Below are 15,408 nucleotides of genomic sequence, written 5' to 3'. Positions count from 1 at the left end.
ATAATCAGTGGGCTGTGGCATGGAAAGATCAATTAACATTTTGCCATGGTCAGTGAATGCTGCTAGGGCTAAATCATTTTTCAGATTAAGAAGGAAAAAAAACTTTTAGGCTGCAGCATGATGTGGAAAGAGTAATGGGTTCTGCAGGCAGACTTATATTCTGAATTCTGCCCCTCACCTATTTACTTTCAGCAAGTCATTTAACTTATTTCCCTCATCTATGAAATGGAGAGTCAATCAGAGTATTATGGAATTTAAATGTTAATATATAAAACATAAGGCCATATACACGTACTTTTCAAAAACTCGCTTTCTATTGCTCTTTTTTTAAAAAAAAAAATCTTGCCTTTCTTACACTTCAATAAATTTCTGCTAATTTTCACCATCAAAGCCAAAACTCGTTTTGAAGGTCAGGTTCGGCTTTTGAAATTGGTAATAAACTCAGAGTTCCCATTGTGGCTCAGTGGTAACGAACACGACTAATATCCACGAAGATACGGGTTCCATGCCTGGCCTTGTGCCTGGAAACTTCCATATGCTGCAGGTTTGGCCCTAAAAAGACAAAAAAGGAAGAAAGACTAACTTTTAAATGATTAAGAGCCCTTTTCTAGCATATGATCCTACACAAAGCACTGGATCATATGGGCAAGGGCACAGGTTTGATCTATATGGGCTAGAGCGGCTGGTTTTAGGATTCAAGTAGATTGCCTGCACCAAGGGCAGCTATACTACAAATATATGAGGGTGATTTAAAAAAAAAACAGTAGATGGCTCATTGCAAATCCATCACCACTTCTGGAAAGCATCAAAAAGTGATGAATCTTTGCAAGAACAGTCCTCCTCCCAATTCCTTCTGCCAAGGGAAAGTAGGCAGTTGACCTTTATTCCCTGGATTTGACTGTTGATTAATTCACTTTGTCAGTGACATAGTTCTAAACTCTATTAAGAGTGCTTGCCCTCCTGTCTTCGAATCAGGAAGAAAAACAAATTATTTTAACACCTCTCAACACTTCTCCACCTTCTGCCTATGACTGCAGCTAAGAGAGTCTTCTTAAGGCCCAGGGGTTGATTATGTAGATTAAATGAGTAAATATTTGTAATATTCTCAGACTAGTACCAGGCACAGAGTCAGTGAAATATTCTCAGAATAGTGCCAGGCACAGAATCAATGCAATATAAGTTATTTGTTATTTGGAGAAGGAGGTATATCCTTTTCCCCTCTACGGCAAAACCAGAGACACTGAGTCTCAGGCAGGATCCTCTTTCATAATCCTGCTCTATCTTTGCAGTCATAGAACACTTTCTAGATGCTTCTATTTTGGCTTAGGAAGACCAGCCAGGGTGCATGAGTCTGGCAGGAATTACCTAAAGCCCACAGTTGTCAGCTGGTTGTCTCCTTTCTGAGAATGCCCCCTGTGTGAGTTGTCACATGCATCCCCTCTTTTTCACAGGGCGGCTGTGATTCTGTTTCTCATTCAGCTCATCAACTCCAGGGAGCAGTAAGCTGTGGAATTGTGCATCTTCTGAGCTCCCCAATTGCCGTGGATCTTCCAAGCCTGGGCACTGATTATTGGTCCCACCACACACCTGCCCCATCCCACAGAGCTGCTGATCCTGTGTGGTGTATGGATGGCAAGAGTATTAAAGGAGAACGGAGTCCATTTGATCCAGAGGCACAGGAATTCCTCCAGAAAGGAATGGAATGTCAGTTGCCAAGGTGGTATGGAAACCACAGGGCAAGAGTTGAAGCCCACCTCCAAGCATATTTTCATCATTAGGGTCAAGTAGAAAGGATATTGGGTGTCAAGAGACTCTGGCTACTTCTGAGTCATGTGACTTGGGAAAGTTATTTCCCTTCTCTAGTTCCAAGTGTCTTACCTGGAACAGGATGTGTTTGATTAGATTGATAATGTTCCAATTTTTTTCACCAGAACTCACACAGTAAGACACACACTTTACATTGTGACCCAGCACATGTGGGCACACACACACACACACACACACGCATACAACTGAAGCAAAAGTTTCATGAAACGGTATATGAAACACATTTTTATATTCAATTCAATTTTATTCTACCCTCCTCTTCCTCTACTTCCTGATGTGAGTCATGACCCTCTGACCTGATTTAATAACTCATCAGTCTGGCATAGTCTATACTATGCAAAATACTGGATTAGGTAATCAGTAAACTTTCCAGCTCTAAGAGTCTATCTAGTTCACCGCCTACTATAACTAGTTCACCACCTACCATAATTGTTTCCCCCAAAGGGGATACAAGCAGATTTCAATTTTGTAAACTCTGAAAAAAAAAAAAAAGGACGTTCCCACGTGGTGCAGTGGGTTAAGGATCTGGCATTGCCACAGCTCTGGCACAGACTGCAGCTGCAACACAGATTCTTTCCTGGCCCAGGAACTGCCACATGCCACAGGTGTGGCCAAAAAACCCCCCAAAACAAAGGACTCAAGTATATTTCAAAATGTAACTGGAAGAACTGCTCAAAATCTCACCCAGCAACTCTTTATAAACACCTTTAAAATGCCCTGAATGCAGCATAACTTTCAGTCTGTTCTTACCATAGGTAAGCAAATAGCGTTGTTATGGGGGTTTGGAAGAAAAAAAGAATTCTTTGCATCTCTGCTTCATCATGGCCCAAGGACGACTCGAGAGGACAGTTTCTTTTCTGTGTATTCATAAAGATCAGATGTAGGAGTCATAATTTTTTAATGTGACTGTTTTACCAATTTCTCTTTCTGTGTCCTGCTGTGGTGGAAACTGCATTAATAAACTATGTCTCAATGCTGCCTAGCTGGAATTTTTTTCTCTGCAGGACTCCACCAAATATAGCTAAAGGAATGCTCATTTTATTTATCTTTTCCACTTCCTTTCCATTTTGGATATGTCTTCTTGACACTTTTGAATTTTATCCCCTAATGGCACCTTAATTTTTTTAGAAGACTAGAAAACTAATTGGTCACTGAATAACAACAACAACACCCAAAAAAGAACTGTCTTTTTCCCTTTCTTTGATGCCATATGGTGTCTTTTATGGTTTTAACAGTTATTTGACACACTATCCAGAAAAATTAAATAGCTTATGGAACTGGCCTTTTTCCAGTATCAGCTCACAGACTTTACTTTTCTGAGAAATTGTAGGTTAATAATAGAGAAGCGCCACTTTTAATTGGATGGTCCTACATCATGCATTTGTTTCTGCCTGTTTACACCTTCCCCTCTATGAATTTTCTCTTTAATGCTGTTAAATTCTTTGTCCCCATCCTACAAATGGCTTGGAGAAACAAGGGGAGTGGGGAAGAACCATAGCTGTGATCTTTTTTTTTTTTTCTTTTTAGTTGTGGTAAGAGGTACACAACATGAAATTTGCTGTTTTAACCATTTTTAAGCATACATTTCAGTGATATTATATATTATATTATATAATAATATATTGATATCAATATATTATATATTATGTAGTGGTGCAACCATACCACTATCTATTTCCAAAACTTTTCATCACCACAAACAAAAACGCTGTTATCATTAAGCCATATCTCCCCATTCATTCCTCCATCCCCCCAAACTCTGGTAACTTCTAATCTACTTTCCACCTCTATGAATATGCCTCTTCTCGATACTTTATGTAACTGGCATCATACAATATTAGTTCTTTTGTCCTGGCTTCTTCCACTACACAGTCATGATCCTGGTCCTCTAGGCAACACAGTAGAATGTAAGCAGTATTATTTGGGAACTGGCAAAACTGGATTTGGGTCCGATTTCCACCACTTAATAGCTCTGGATTTTCAGACCAATGAAAGAACTCATTTTCCTCATCTGGAAACACAATGGGAAGAAGACTACATGTTCTCAAGAATCCCTTTCAACTCTAGAAAAATGCCAAGTTTTTATGCACAGCAATCCTGCAAATGAATTTCATCCCTAATTTGTGGTTTCTTTTCTCTGCCTGAAGACCCAGTTGGTTTTGAGGGGCATCCTCAAAAGTCCCAGGTCATGTGCTAAGCTCTGTGGAGTCAATGGCAAGCAAGATAGGTAAGGTACCTGCCTTCAAGGACGTTAGCGTTTAGGGGGGAAAATGTAAAATAATCTAGCAGAAACCAAAGGTGATTAGTGGTATAACAAACTGCTGTGGGTCTTTGCAAACTGATTTGGGGGCAGGGGAGTCAGAGAAGTCTTACACGTTGCCTTTGTGTTTATCTTTGGACTATAGGGCTTTCTTGAAGAAAAGGAAGCTAAAGGGACTTTTGTGTATGTCTGAAGACGTCCTGCTGACACGGATGCGTGAAGGCTTGATCTCTACGGTTTGTCTTGGAAGATTTGAGGAGTCTCATAGTGGTGGTTCCAGCTTTTCTGCAGCAGGAAATGCCATCTTGCTTTCTGTAATATGGCAAGTACTTACATATTGATCATCCTGAGATGGGATTCATGGGAAGGGAGGAATTCGCACCATATGCTGTAGAAATTCCTATCATAGGAAAAGTACTTCTGTCAATAGTATTAATAAAACTAACAACTCCTTTTTGCTGAACAAGTATTAACAAATAAGGCTCTGCAGTAGGCATTTTTCAGAGTAGTTATAGAATGAGAAATGATGACCATGGATTGAATATTTATTTTACAAGTGTGGAAACCGAGGTTCAAAAAGTAATCTTCCCACCTTACTTGAAGAGGTGGGACTCTGGCTTGAAAAGAGTTGTCTAGTTCCAAAGGGTAGGTTATACGTTTTCCTTTTGTCTTCTCCTCGCTTTAAAATATTAGTCTTTTCTAATTGGTTTCTTTTAAGGTCTTCTCCATCTCTGATGTCCTGTAATTTCATTGTGATATATTTGCATGTGGATTTATTTTTTTTTTCTGATGGGAATATGAGTATTTTTTAAATCTAATGTGTTCTTTTTTTACAATCTAGAAAAATTCTCAGTCTTTATCTCTTGATATTTATTTCTCAAATTCTTTCTCTCTCTTATTCTATTTTCTCCTTCCAGAAATATGATTGGGCAAGTGTTAACCACCTCTTTCTATCTTTCATGGCCCCAGGTTCTCTTATATATATTCCATTTCTTAATCTTTCTATGCTGCCCTCTAGGTAATTGCCTCAGATCTATCACTAATTCTCTTTCTAATAGTGTCTAAGCTACTATTTTATTCGTGCCTGAAGTTTTACTTGTCTTTTTAAATTCAATGATGTAATATTTATTTCCAAAATTCCTATTTGGTTCAAAATTCCTATTTCCTTTTTAAAGGAATTTTATGTTGATAGCAAAATTGAGCAGATAGTACAGAGATTTCTCATATACCCTCTGCCCCACAAATGCATAGCCTCCCCCTTATTGATATTTCCAAATCAGTTTCCCACCAGAATGGTTCATTTGTTACAATTGCTGAATCTACACTAACACATCATCATCACCCAAAGTCCATGTTTACACTAAGGTTCACTTTTAGCATTGTATGTTCTATGGATTTGGACAAATGTATAATGGAATGTATCTACCACTATGGTATCGTACAGAGCAGTTTCACTGTCCTAAAAATGCTCTGTATTCTGCCTATTCATTCTTCCTTCCTCCTAACCCCTGGCAACACTGATCATTTTATTGTCTCCATAGTTTTGCCTATTCCAGAACATAGTATGGCTGGAATCATACAGTGTTGCCTTCTCAGATTGGCTTCTTTCACTTAGTAATATGCATTTAAGTTTCCTCCATGTGTTTTCATGGCTTAGCTCATTTCTTTTTAGTGCTGAATAATATTCCGTTGTCGGGATATACAACGGTTTATTTATCCATTTACCTCCTGAAGAACATTTTGGTGGCTTCCAAGTTTTGACAATAAAAATAAAGCCGTGATGTGCATCCATGTGCAGGATTTTCTGTGGACATAAGTTTTCAACTCCTTTGGGTAAATACCAAGGAGTGTAATTGCTGAGCCGTATGGTGAGAGTAGGTTTAGTTTTGTAAGAAACTGCCAATCTGTCATCCAAAGTAATATTTGGTCCTTTTTCAAAACTTCCAAGTTGTTTTTTTTTACACTATTTTCTTTTCTCATGATTTCAAGATGCATTCAATCATTTAATGTATTCAATTGTTTAAAATTGTACATCTGATAACTCTAGTGTTTAGTGTTCTGGGTATTGTAATCCTGTTGTTTGTTTTCTGACTTGTTTTTTGTTTGTTTTATTTATTTATTTTTATAATGATTTTTATTTTTTCCATTATAGCTGATTTCTGACTTTTGCACATATGGGATTGCAAGGTAAAATACAGAACATCCAGTTAACTCTAAATTTTAGATAAACAATTACTAATTTTTTACTATTAGTATGTCATATGCAATGTTTAGCATATGATTCTATTAAAAAGTATTTGTTGTTCATCTGAAATTCCAAGATGATTGGATTTCTTTTTTTGTTTTATTTTCCTAAATCTAGTCACCTGTCTCACAGAAGCTTTGTATTTTGTAATTCTGGATTGTAAGCTCATATGCAGCCAGGCTTTTATCCGCAATACTCCCATTTTCGGGGGGTTAAAGTTATATCCTTCCCAAGAAGTCCTTTTTTCCTTGTGTCAGGCACCCTAGGGTTAAAGGCAACACTGGCTTACTTTTATATTCATTATTTTGCCTGGAAGTCGAGGTTCTGGAAGGTAGTATAAATTTAAATACCAAACATATACTATGACAGGAGGAGACTTTCCCCAGACAGAGTTCAGGCTAAAACAAACAATCCCCTCTCACATCCCCTTTCTCCAGCCTTTCACTGGAAGGATAGAATTTTCCTTTGAGGATCTTAACTTTGTGAAGGTCTTGGAAAGATCTAAATCCACCCACCGGCCCCACTCCCCACCTGGGGCACATTAAACCCAAATCATTTGATTACAAAGATCAGGGAGTTCCCATTGTAGCACAGTGGGTTAAGGGCCCAGCATTTCCGCTGTGGCATAGGTCACAGCCCCAGCTCAGATCCCTGGCCCAGGAATTCTATATGCCACGAATCCAGCTGGAAAAAAAAAAAAAATCACAGAGATCAGACACACAAACACAAATACACTCACCCAGTCAGAGCAGCCCCCATTTCCAGTTCACACCTATCACTCTGATTTTGATTCTCTCTTTGTTTTGGCCTCCTGGGAATTTTCCTTACATCTGTATGAGCTCAGCTATGCATTTAAAAAGATGTTTGTTATATTTTATAAAACATTTATAGGTGTTTTAGAGACAAGTTTTTTAGGTCATGCAGTTTGCCTTTTTACTGGAAACAAAGTTCACCTGAACTCTTTCTCAAACCTGCTATCAAATCCTGCTCGCAAAGAAGCTGGCCCCTACTTACAGATTAAATGCCCTCTTTGGTTATTCAGAGAGATTTCCCCACAGTGGAGACATTTTCTTTAATAGGATTTGACCTGAAATAATCCATGAAACAAGTGACCCAGGAGTCATGAACAAATTCTGTTCTGTTTGCCATTAGCAAGTTTGAGATATAAGCCAGGAAAAATGATTAAAAAGGGAAGAAGAAAGGGAAAGATTGGGAACACGAGGAAAAGGAGTGAGGAGGGATTGTTAAAAAGAATCACATGTGGCAGAGTGGCAAAGGGGCAGCCCTTGCCTCTGGAACAGCTGCCCTCAGACTGACCTTCAGCCAGGATCAGAGCCAGCAAAAGTGATGCCACGTTGCAGGCAAAAGAGCTAGTGCTTCTGCAGGTTACCTTTAGGGTTAAAGAAAGGTCAGGTATCCTCAGGGAAATTTACTTTCCATCTGCAGTCAGTTTCCTGCCTCCTCCGCAGCTCCCAACTATGTAAAATCCAGCCATTGCCAGTTGATCTTGGACCCCTTGACACTGAAGACTAGACTCTATCAACCTTGTGAAGAAAACAAAGCCTCTGCCATCACACACGAACCTCAGCCTTGCCTTTCAGTGGCAGTACATTTGGCTTCACCACTGAGTGAGCCCATCTCTAGTGACCTATTAGTAACATCAGAAATGCTAATGAAGGGAGAGGTTAAGCATCTTCGACTTCACAAGGCATCAAGCTAATAAAAGATGTCCCCCCCCCAAAGTTGCTCTGTGGCTCCCTTCTCCTCCATCTCCTTGCAAGTTGAGACCCATCCAAAGTCTCCCTGTAATATAACAGTCATGACCCAACTTCATGTAAAGTATGAAACTTCTCCAGTGCTATGATCTTGGGTGCATGACTCATACCATACGAATTATTGTCATGCCTCTAGATTTAGCAACACAGACGTTGGTGCTGCATGTGAAATCCCCGTTGGGTTATTTTCAGGAGATTACTCATGACCCAGATATGTGCCGTATATATCAGTACAGTTTTGTTGGTTATTAGACTATTGACATACTTCCAGCTAGGTTGATAAATATCTACTGCTGGGCATTCCCAGAGTGTCTCTCGCACTTTCCCACGCTCTTCAATCCTCCTGAACACCTTCCCACAATCCAGCCAATAGCAGGTTAACTTCTGGAACCACAGAAGTCTCTTGGACCAGTACTCCAGCACTAAGACTGATTAGAAGTTCTGACTGTCACTTATATAATTTTAATACCATCCCCTGAGTATAAAGTTTAATGGTACAAATTCCTAAAATGGTAGAGTTTTCATCCTATGCCCTCTCTTTAGTTCCCCTGCTTTATTCAAAGCCTTAATTTATTTGGCAAGCAGACAATGGGTGTCTATTTATTCCACAAATATTTCCTGGCTGCTTATTTTGAGTCGGGCAGCATTAGGTGGCAGGGACAGGTCAGTAAACTAGAGAGACATGTTTTCTGATCTTCTGGACTGTAGAATCTGGTGGAACAGACAGACATTAAGCAAATCATTACTATAATAAATGGGCTGACAAGAAAATACATGGCCCTATGACAGTGTTAATAGGGGACAACCTCACATTGGAGGTTGAGGGATGTGGCATTTAAATAGAGACCGGAGCGATGAGTGGAAGTCAGCCAGCATTAGAGGGGAAAAGAGGGAGTGGAGAGCATTTCAATCAGAAACAATTGCATGTGTGAGGCTCTGGGAAGAGGAGCTTGAAATGAAAAAAGGTCAGTGTGATTGGAGAGAGCCGTCCCAGAAAGAAAATTGTAGGATTTGCGGCGGGAGAGGTAGGTAGGCGCAGAGAGCAGGAGATGCATAACAGGGCCCTTGTCCCTTGGGGGTACATTCTAGCATGGTGGTAAAAGCTGGATTCTAGAGGGAGATGCTCTTGGTTCCAATGTGAGATCGTGTCTTTTTTGGCTCTGTCAGTTACTTGGGCAGTGACTTCTAATACTCTCTGATCGTGTGTTTCTTCATCTGAAAGTAGGGATACTTAGACCTATGTTTTGCTACCAAACCAAACTTGGGTCTGCTTGCTCATGTGCAATAAAGCCAATCTACTGACACCCAGGAAAGTGCAGTGTATATTGCTGGGTGCCAAGTAAGGAGTCCAGATAGCCAGTGCTTGAAAAGCCTGAACTGCTAGAAAGCTTTCAAGGAAACGTTTCTCAGACAAGGTGAGGGAGGAGGATTGTGGGGCATGTGATCAGCTCATGGCCATCCTTCTGACTGGTTGGTAGTAAGGTAACTGGGAGTCAGTATCATCAACCTTCTTGTTCCAAGTGATCTGTAGTCTCCATGCTTGTGGGCAGCATACAGTTAACTTCTTCCACCTAATGGGGTTTCAGTATCTGCAAAAAAGTTCAAAGGACATGGCTCAGAACATTACGTATAGCCCTTGAGGAGGAACTAAGCATCCTTGTCTTTGTTTAATGGCTACATTACTATTATTTTGTCGCACTTGACTGTTTTCATTCTTTCGGCCTTTTCTCACTTCTTTGATTAAATTTACTCTTTGGATCTCAGGGGAGGCCTAAGAAGCTAAAGTTTTTCTGCAGATGAGAGGCAAGCAGAGGACATGAGGAAGGGGGAGGTGTCTGTTCCAGGAAGGCCCCATAGGGCACTTCTCAGTTACACTTCCATGATTTAACACATGTAAAGCACTTAGAAAAACACCTGGTAATAGTACGAAAGCAAGAAATATCAGCAGTTGACCACTAGGACACAAGAAAGAAGTAAAGGTACAGACAGATTGTGGCCAATTTTCTAACCATTTCTATTCAATTCAAATGTAAAATATTCATGGTAAAATATTCTGTGTTCAAAAATCCCACTTAAAGTCACCCAATGTAGTTTGTCATTATCACATCGATCATTCATAAGAAGATTATTTGTTGACCCCCTTCCCGTGATCCAGTCTATCAAAAGCTGGTTCCATGTGTCTTTGGAGCTTCGTTACTAATTCTTACCTGAACCAGTCTCTCAACATATTTCTCAAAAGAAAAGCCATACAAATCTGAGAGTGAAATGAAGTCATCTACAGAGTTGTTATATATTTAAAAAAGAATGAACAAAAAAAGATAAAACCATCTGAAATTGGTTACCATGAGAAAGAGAAGGAGAAAGAAATTCGAACGGCAAGGCCCAGCAGTACTTCTGACAGGTTTACAAAAGGCTTTCTCAAGTGCTTAGTTGGTACCCGTAGAAATGAACAGGGGCCTGGGAGGAAACAAATCAACCCAAGATGCCATTGCAAAATTACAGATCCCTGGGGATTCTGTGGAGCTGTCATCAAAGCCATCATTGCATTAATCACCCTGGGCAGGAAAGAAGAAATTGGAGGTGAAAAGGGCTAATTAAATTCTTAAGTCTTTCCCCAGAGAATACCACTGGGAGATAACTCTGTGAAATGCACTCTCATGAACTCAATAAACTTTGGGATTATCCTAGCAAAGGCAGGGGGTTCTGCCCTTGAGGTTATTATTTGCTGCAGGTCTGGTGGGCCTGGGTTGTTTTTTTTTTTTTTTTTCACTCATTTCTGCTGCCACCATATCTTTTGAGAGACCATGTACATGAAGTTCACTTGGCATGACCATCTGCTTTGCAGAAAGGGACCACAAAACATTTCCCACCAGGAGGACTAAGAAAACAAAGTGAACGTTTGTCATGGTTGTGGCCACCCAGCATCCATTTCTTCAAGAGCATCTGGCTTACTTTGGAAAATTACCCAATTATGAGTAATTTTACTGAGTCCTAAATTTAAATGCCCTCCTACAGCCAACAAGTGGGCATGTAATCTAAACTCAGTCCATTGGATTCTCTCTCCTAAGACTTTACTTTTGAAGCAAGAAAAAGTAAAAAGTTTAAAGTGTATTTATTCAAGCTGGTAAGACAATCCAGGGGCTCCTGCTACCAGAATTTTCTGCATGCATCTGCCTGGAACCTGTCTGATCCAAGCCGCCATCTTCAAACTTCCTTTCAAGCCTGTGAGTGCACCACTGCCTGCCATGAATGTTCACTTTTCTTAGGTGGCCAGACTGGACTTTGTTTCCACTGCTTACACTTAAAAATCCCAAGAATATTCAAAAAGGAGGAGGAGTAGAAATGATGTCTGCAAAGAGTCTCTTAAAACAGATATTTAACCTCAAGCATTATCATGGGGCTAGATAGGAGTGAAGATTGCAGGGTCAGGGGAGAAAATGTATTTGCCCCTCCGCCTCAACTTGATTAGGTCATGACCTTAGACTTGGCTGGTCCTCCAGTTGTCTCCTGGCCCTGGAACTGTGGAAAGGCAGGCTTAGTGGCACTGTGGGTTCCCCTGTACCCAGCAGAGTGTTGTCGAATGTTTAATGTATGAGTCTGGGTAGAGTAAAAGGAAAGTAGCCAGTTTGTAATGCTTGCCAATTCCCATGGTGTAAATACTCCCACTATGGCAAATTTCAAGCTGCCAATATGCTGTCACTGAAAACAGAGTTGGGAAGAGATAGGTACTGTATCTCTGTTGACCCCCTTCCCATGATCCACTATCAAAAGCTGATTCCACGTGTCTTTGGAGGTTTGTTATTAGGTCCTTTAGGCTCTCTGCTGCCTGCCTTTCCTCCCCAGTTACAGGTGACAGACACATAAGGTAAAATGTTTAATAAACATTAGCCATTATTATTATCCAGAAGCTTTCCCAGGCAGCTGCCATACTTAGAGGGGTAGAGTGGAGGCCAGCTGCATGGGAAAGCTTCTGGATAATAATAATGGCTACTGTTTATTAAACATTTTACCTTATGCAGAGTACACTCTAGGCATTTCACACATATTATCTCATTTAATCTAAATCAGGACCTCTGAGGCAGGTACAGGTCTTATGCCCATCTTACAGTTCAAGAAATGGAAAGACAAAGAGAAAAAGAAATTGTTCAAAATCATAAGGCTTGGAAGTTGAGGTGCCATGACTGGATCTCTGGTAATTTACTCTAGACACATTCCATTTAGCCAGGACACTCTGCTTTCAGAATTAGATCACGAAAGTCTTCTGCCATGCAGAGTATGGATTCAACGTCCCAGGAGAAATGGCTATGACAAACTTAACATAGATTTTTTTTTCTCTTTGAGTCCAGATTTTATTTTCTGTATGTATGTTCTGATTATTTATGCTCCATCTACCATCAAAGGGGTGGGAAGCAGCTGAAATAGTAACAGCTAATAGTTATGAGTACCTACTATGAACCACTTACTTACTCTACATTTTATCCCATCTTCACAATAATCCTTTAGAGATAATAATCCATTTTGCATATAAGGAAACTAAGGCTCATTTAATGTGAATCCACCAAAGCTCATATCACTAATAAGTGGCCAAAGTCAAATAATTTCTTTCTGGCCACACCTCCAGCATGTGGAAATTCCCAGGCCAGAAACTGAACCTGTACCACAGCTGCAGAACATCAGACCCTTTATCTGCTGCACCACACGCAAATTTCCAATTTTTTAAAATCCTCTTCATTTCACTGATAAGAAAGCAGGCACAGAGAGGTTAAGTAACTTGCCCCAAGTGACACAATTTGTGCAGATGCAAACCTCAGTCCACTGCTGTCATAGCCCATGATTATCACACCATTCCAGTGGCTTCTTCCTTTGAGCAGACTTCCCTGACAATGCAGCCAGAAGTAATTTTCCTAGAAAGCCATGACTGGGTGACTTAGGAAAGCGAATCTTCCAGTTGAAGGACCAACTGCAATTTCATGGCTCAAAGGGCCTCCTCCTAACTTGCTTCCTTTACACTTAGTCAACGCTTTTCCCTCTGAAAAGATTAGCAACAGGTTAAAAGCAACATCAAGAGAATGAGTTTGATTTCTGAACAGCAGTGACTTCTGATCTCTCCTGGAACTTACCTCTGGGGACTGGGCTGGATGGGGAGGATCATCGCCAGCATGAAGGATCCTTCTCCTGGGTGATGCTAGAGCTGGCTTTTCTGGATACAGAGAAGACCCAACCTGACTGCCGTGACAGGATGAGGTGCTCCTGTTTTTGGTGATAATGAGACTTTTCGGTGTCTGTCAGTTATGGAACAATTGATTTCATCAAATGACTGGCAGCTTCTCAGCAAGCTTAGTGCTCTGAGACAGAGCTGCTGAAACATGGGCTGCTTTGAGGAAGACATTGATGCTGGTTCAGGAAGGGTTAACACACCCCAGTGTGCCTGCCTTAGCTCTTCCAGCAGAGAGATAAGGGGGTGGGATGGGGGTGGGAAATGTGTCACTTTCAGACACATATCCATAGCAAAACAGTAGAGAAACAGTTTTAAGCCATATTGTTCCCTGTTCTGGTTTGCCTACTAATATCTTTGGGATTACTTTCTCCTGCTCTGGCAACCTGTCACCTGTAACTGGGGAGGAAAGGCAGGCAGCAGAGAGCCTAAAGGACCTATTAACACCCTTTTTTTAAAAATTTTTTATTTATTTTTTTTCCCGCTGTACAGCATGGGGATCAAGTTACTCTTACATGTATACTTTTTTCCCCCACCCTTTGTTCTGCTGCAGTATGAGCATCTAGACATAGTTCTCAATGCTACTCAGCAGGATCTCCTTGTAAATCCATTCTAAGTTGTATAACACCCTTGTTTTTAATGGAGTTGCCCGGTAGGTCCTTGAACTAATTTAGGGACTGATGATGGGACAGTCTTGCAAGAAAGCATAAGATTACTGTGTGATCCAGCAATTCCACTTCTGGCTATATATCCTTCAAAATTGAAAGCAGGGATTTGGCTATATGTATATTTGTGCACCAACGACTGGATAAACCAAATGTGATACCTGCATATTACAGAATATTATTTAGCCTTAAAAAGGAGGGAGGTTCTGACACATGCTAGAACATGGGCGAAGCTTGGAGACCTTATGCTATGTGAAAGAAGCCAGACACCAAAATATAAACATTTTGTGAGGCTTCTTCCATGAGATCCCTAGAATAATCAAATTCATGGAGACAGAAAGTAGAATGGTGGTTGCCAGGAGCTGGAGGGAGAGAGAAATGGGGAGTTTTTATTTAATGGAGGGAGTGTTTCAGTTGGGAAAGATGAAAAAGATGAAAACATATATACATTTATTGCACAACAATATAAATGTACCTAATGCCACAGCACTGTACATTTAAAATGGTTTAAAAAGGTCAATTTTATGTCTATTTGCCACGTATTTAAAAAGAAAGCCCCTCAGCGTGCTGTGTGTCATGGGAGAACGTAGAAAGCTTGGAGTTCATTGCCATAATCTGGAAAGGGCCCTACAAATGTTAGCTAAATGTGCACATTTGCCTTAGTTCTTCAGAGAGGTGTCAGCTTTTGACAGAGGAGGAAGTTGAAGTTCAGAGGGATAAACTAAGTTTCTCGGGTTCTTCTGTAGTGATGGAGGATTTAAACCTTGATCTGCCTGTCATCAAATGCAGCACAATTTACATACTCCAAAATGCCTGAAAAAAGTACCACTCTTTCAGGTTGAGCACACGCCTGTCAGATGAAGCTGAATCTACCTGCTCTCTGAAACATGGGAGACCCAGCCTGAGAAATCCTTAAGAATTCACCAGTAGGGAAAAATCTAATTTATAATCCATAGAACTAAAATATACAGATGCTCAGATCATAGCTAAGTGGAGCGAGACCTGAAGAATTCCCCTAATAAAGATGCAACTATCGGCCATGTGTGGCTTTGGTTGGCTTAGAGGAATAGTTTCACAGGATTCAAAGCATTCCCCTGTAATCAAGAGAACCATGCCTGAACTGCACTGGTAATAACCACAAACCACTGGTTATTTTTCTAAACCCAGCAGGAATAACTTGCTTATGGCTGGGCAGGGCTCTCTCTTAGTTTGAAATGGTTATGATGTGTCATTCTTAGTAAGTTTTCCTTATGGGTTTGAAGAGCATGGGGAGATGTGAGTTCCCAAGGTATTTATGGCCCCCAAATATTTGTATTAGAATGTACCTTACAGTCTAAACTGGACAGTACAGCACAGGGGTTGAGGGCCTAGACTCTGGGTCCCTACTGTGAAGGCACAAATCCTGGCTCTACCACACACTG

Source organism: Sus scrofa, chromosome 2 (assembly GCF_000003025.6).
Source record: "Sus scrofa isolate TJ Tabasco breed Duroc chromosome 2, Sscrofa11.1, whole genome shotgun sequence".
In the NCBI taxonomy this organism is placed as follows: domain Eukaryota; kingdom Metazoa; phylum Chordata; class Mammalia; order Artiodactyla; family Suidae; genus Sus; species Sus scrofa.
The sequence above is the reverse complement of the archived record's forward strand: the minus strand, read 5'-3'. Positions refer to the sequence as shown.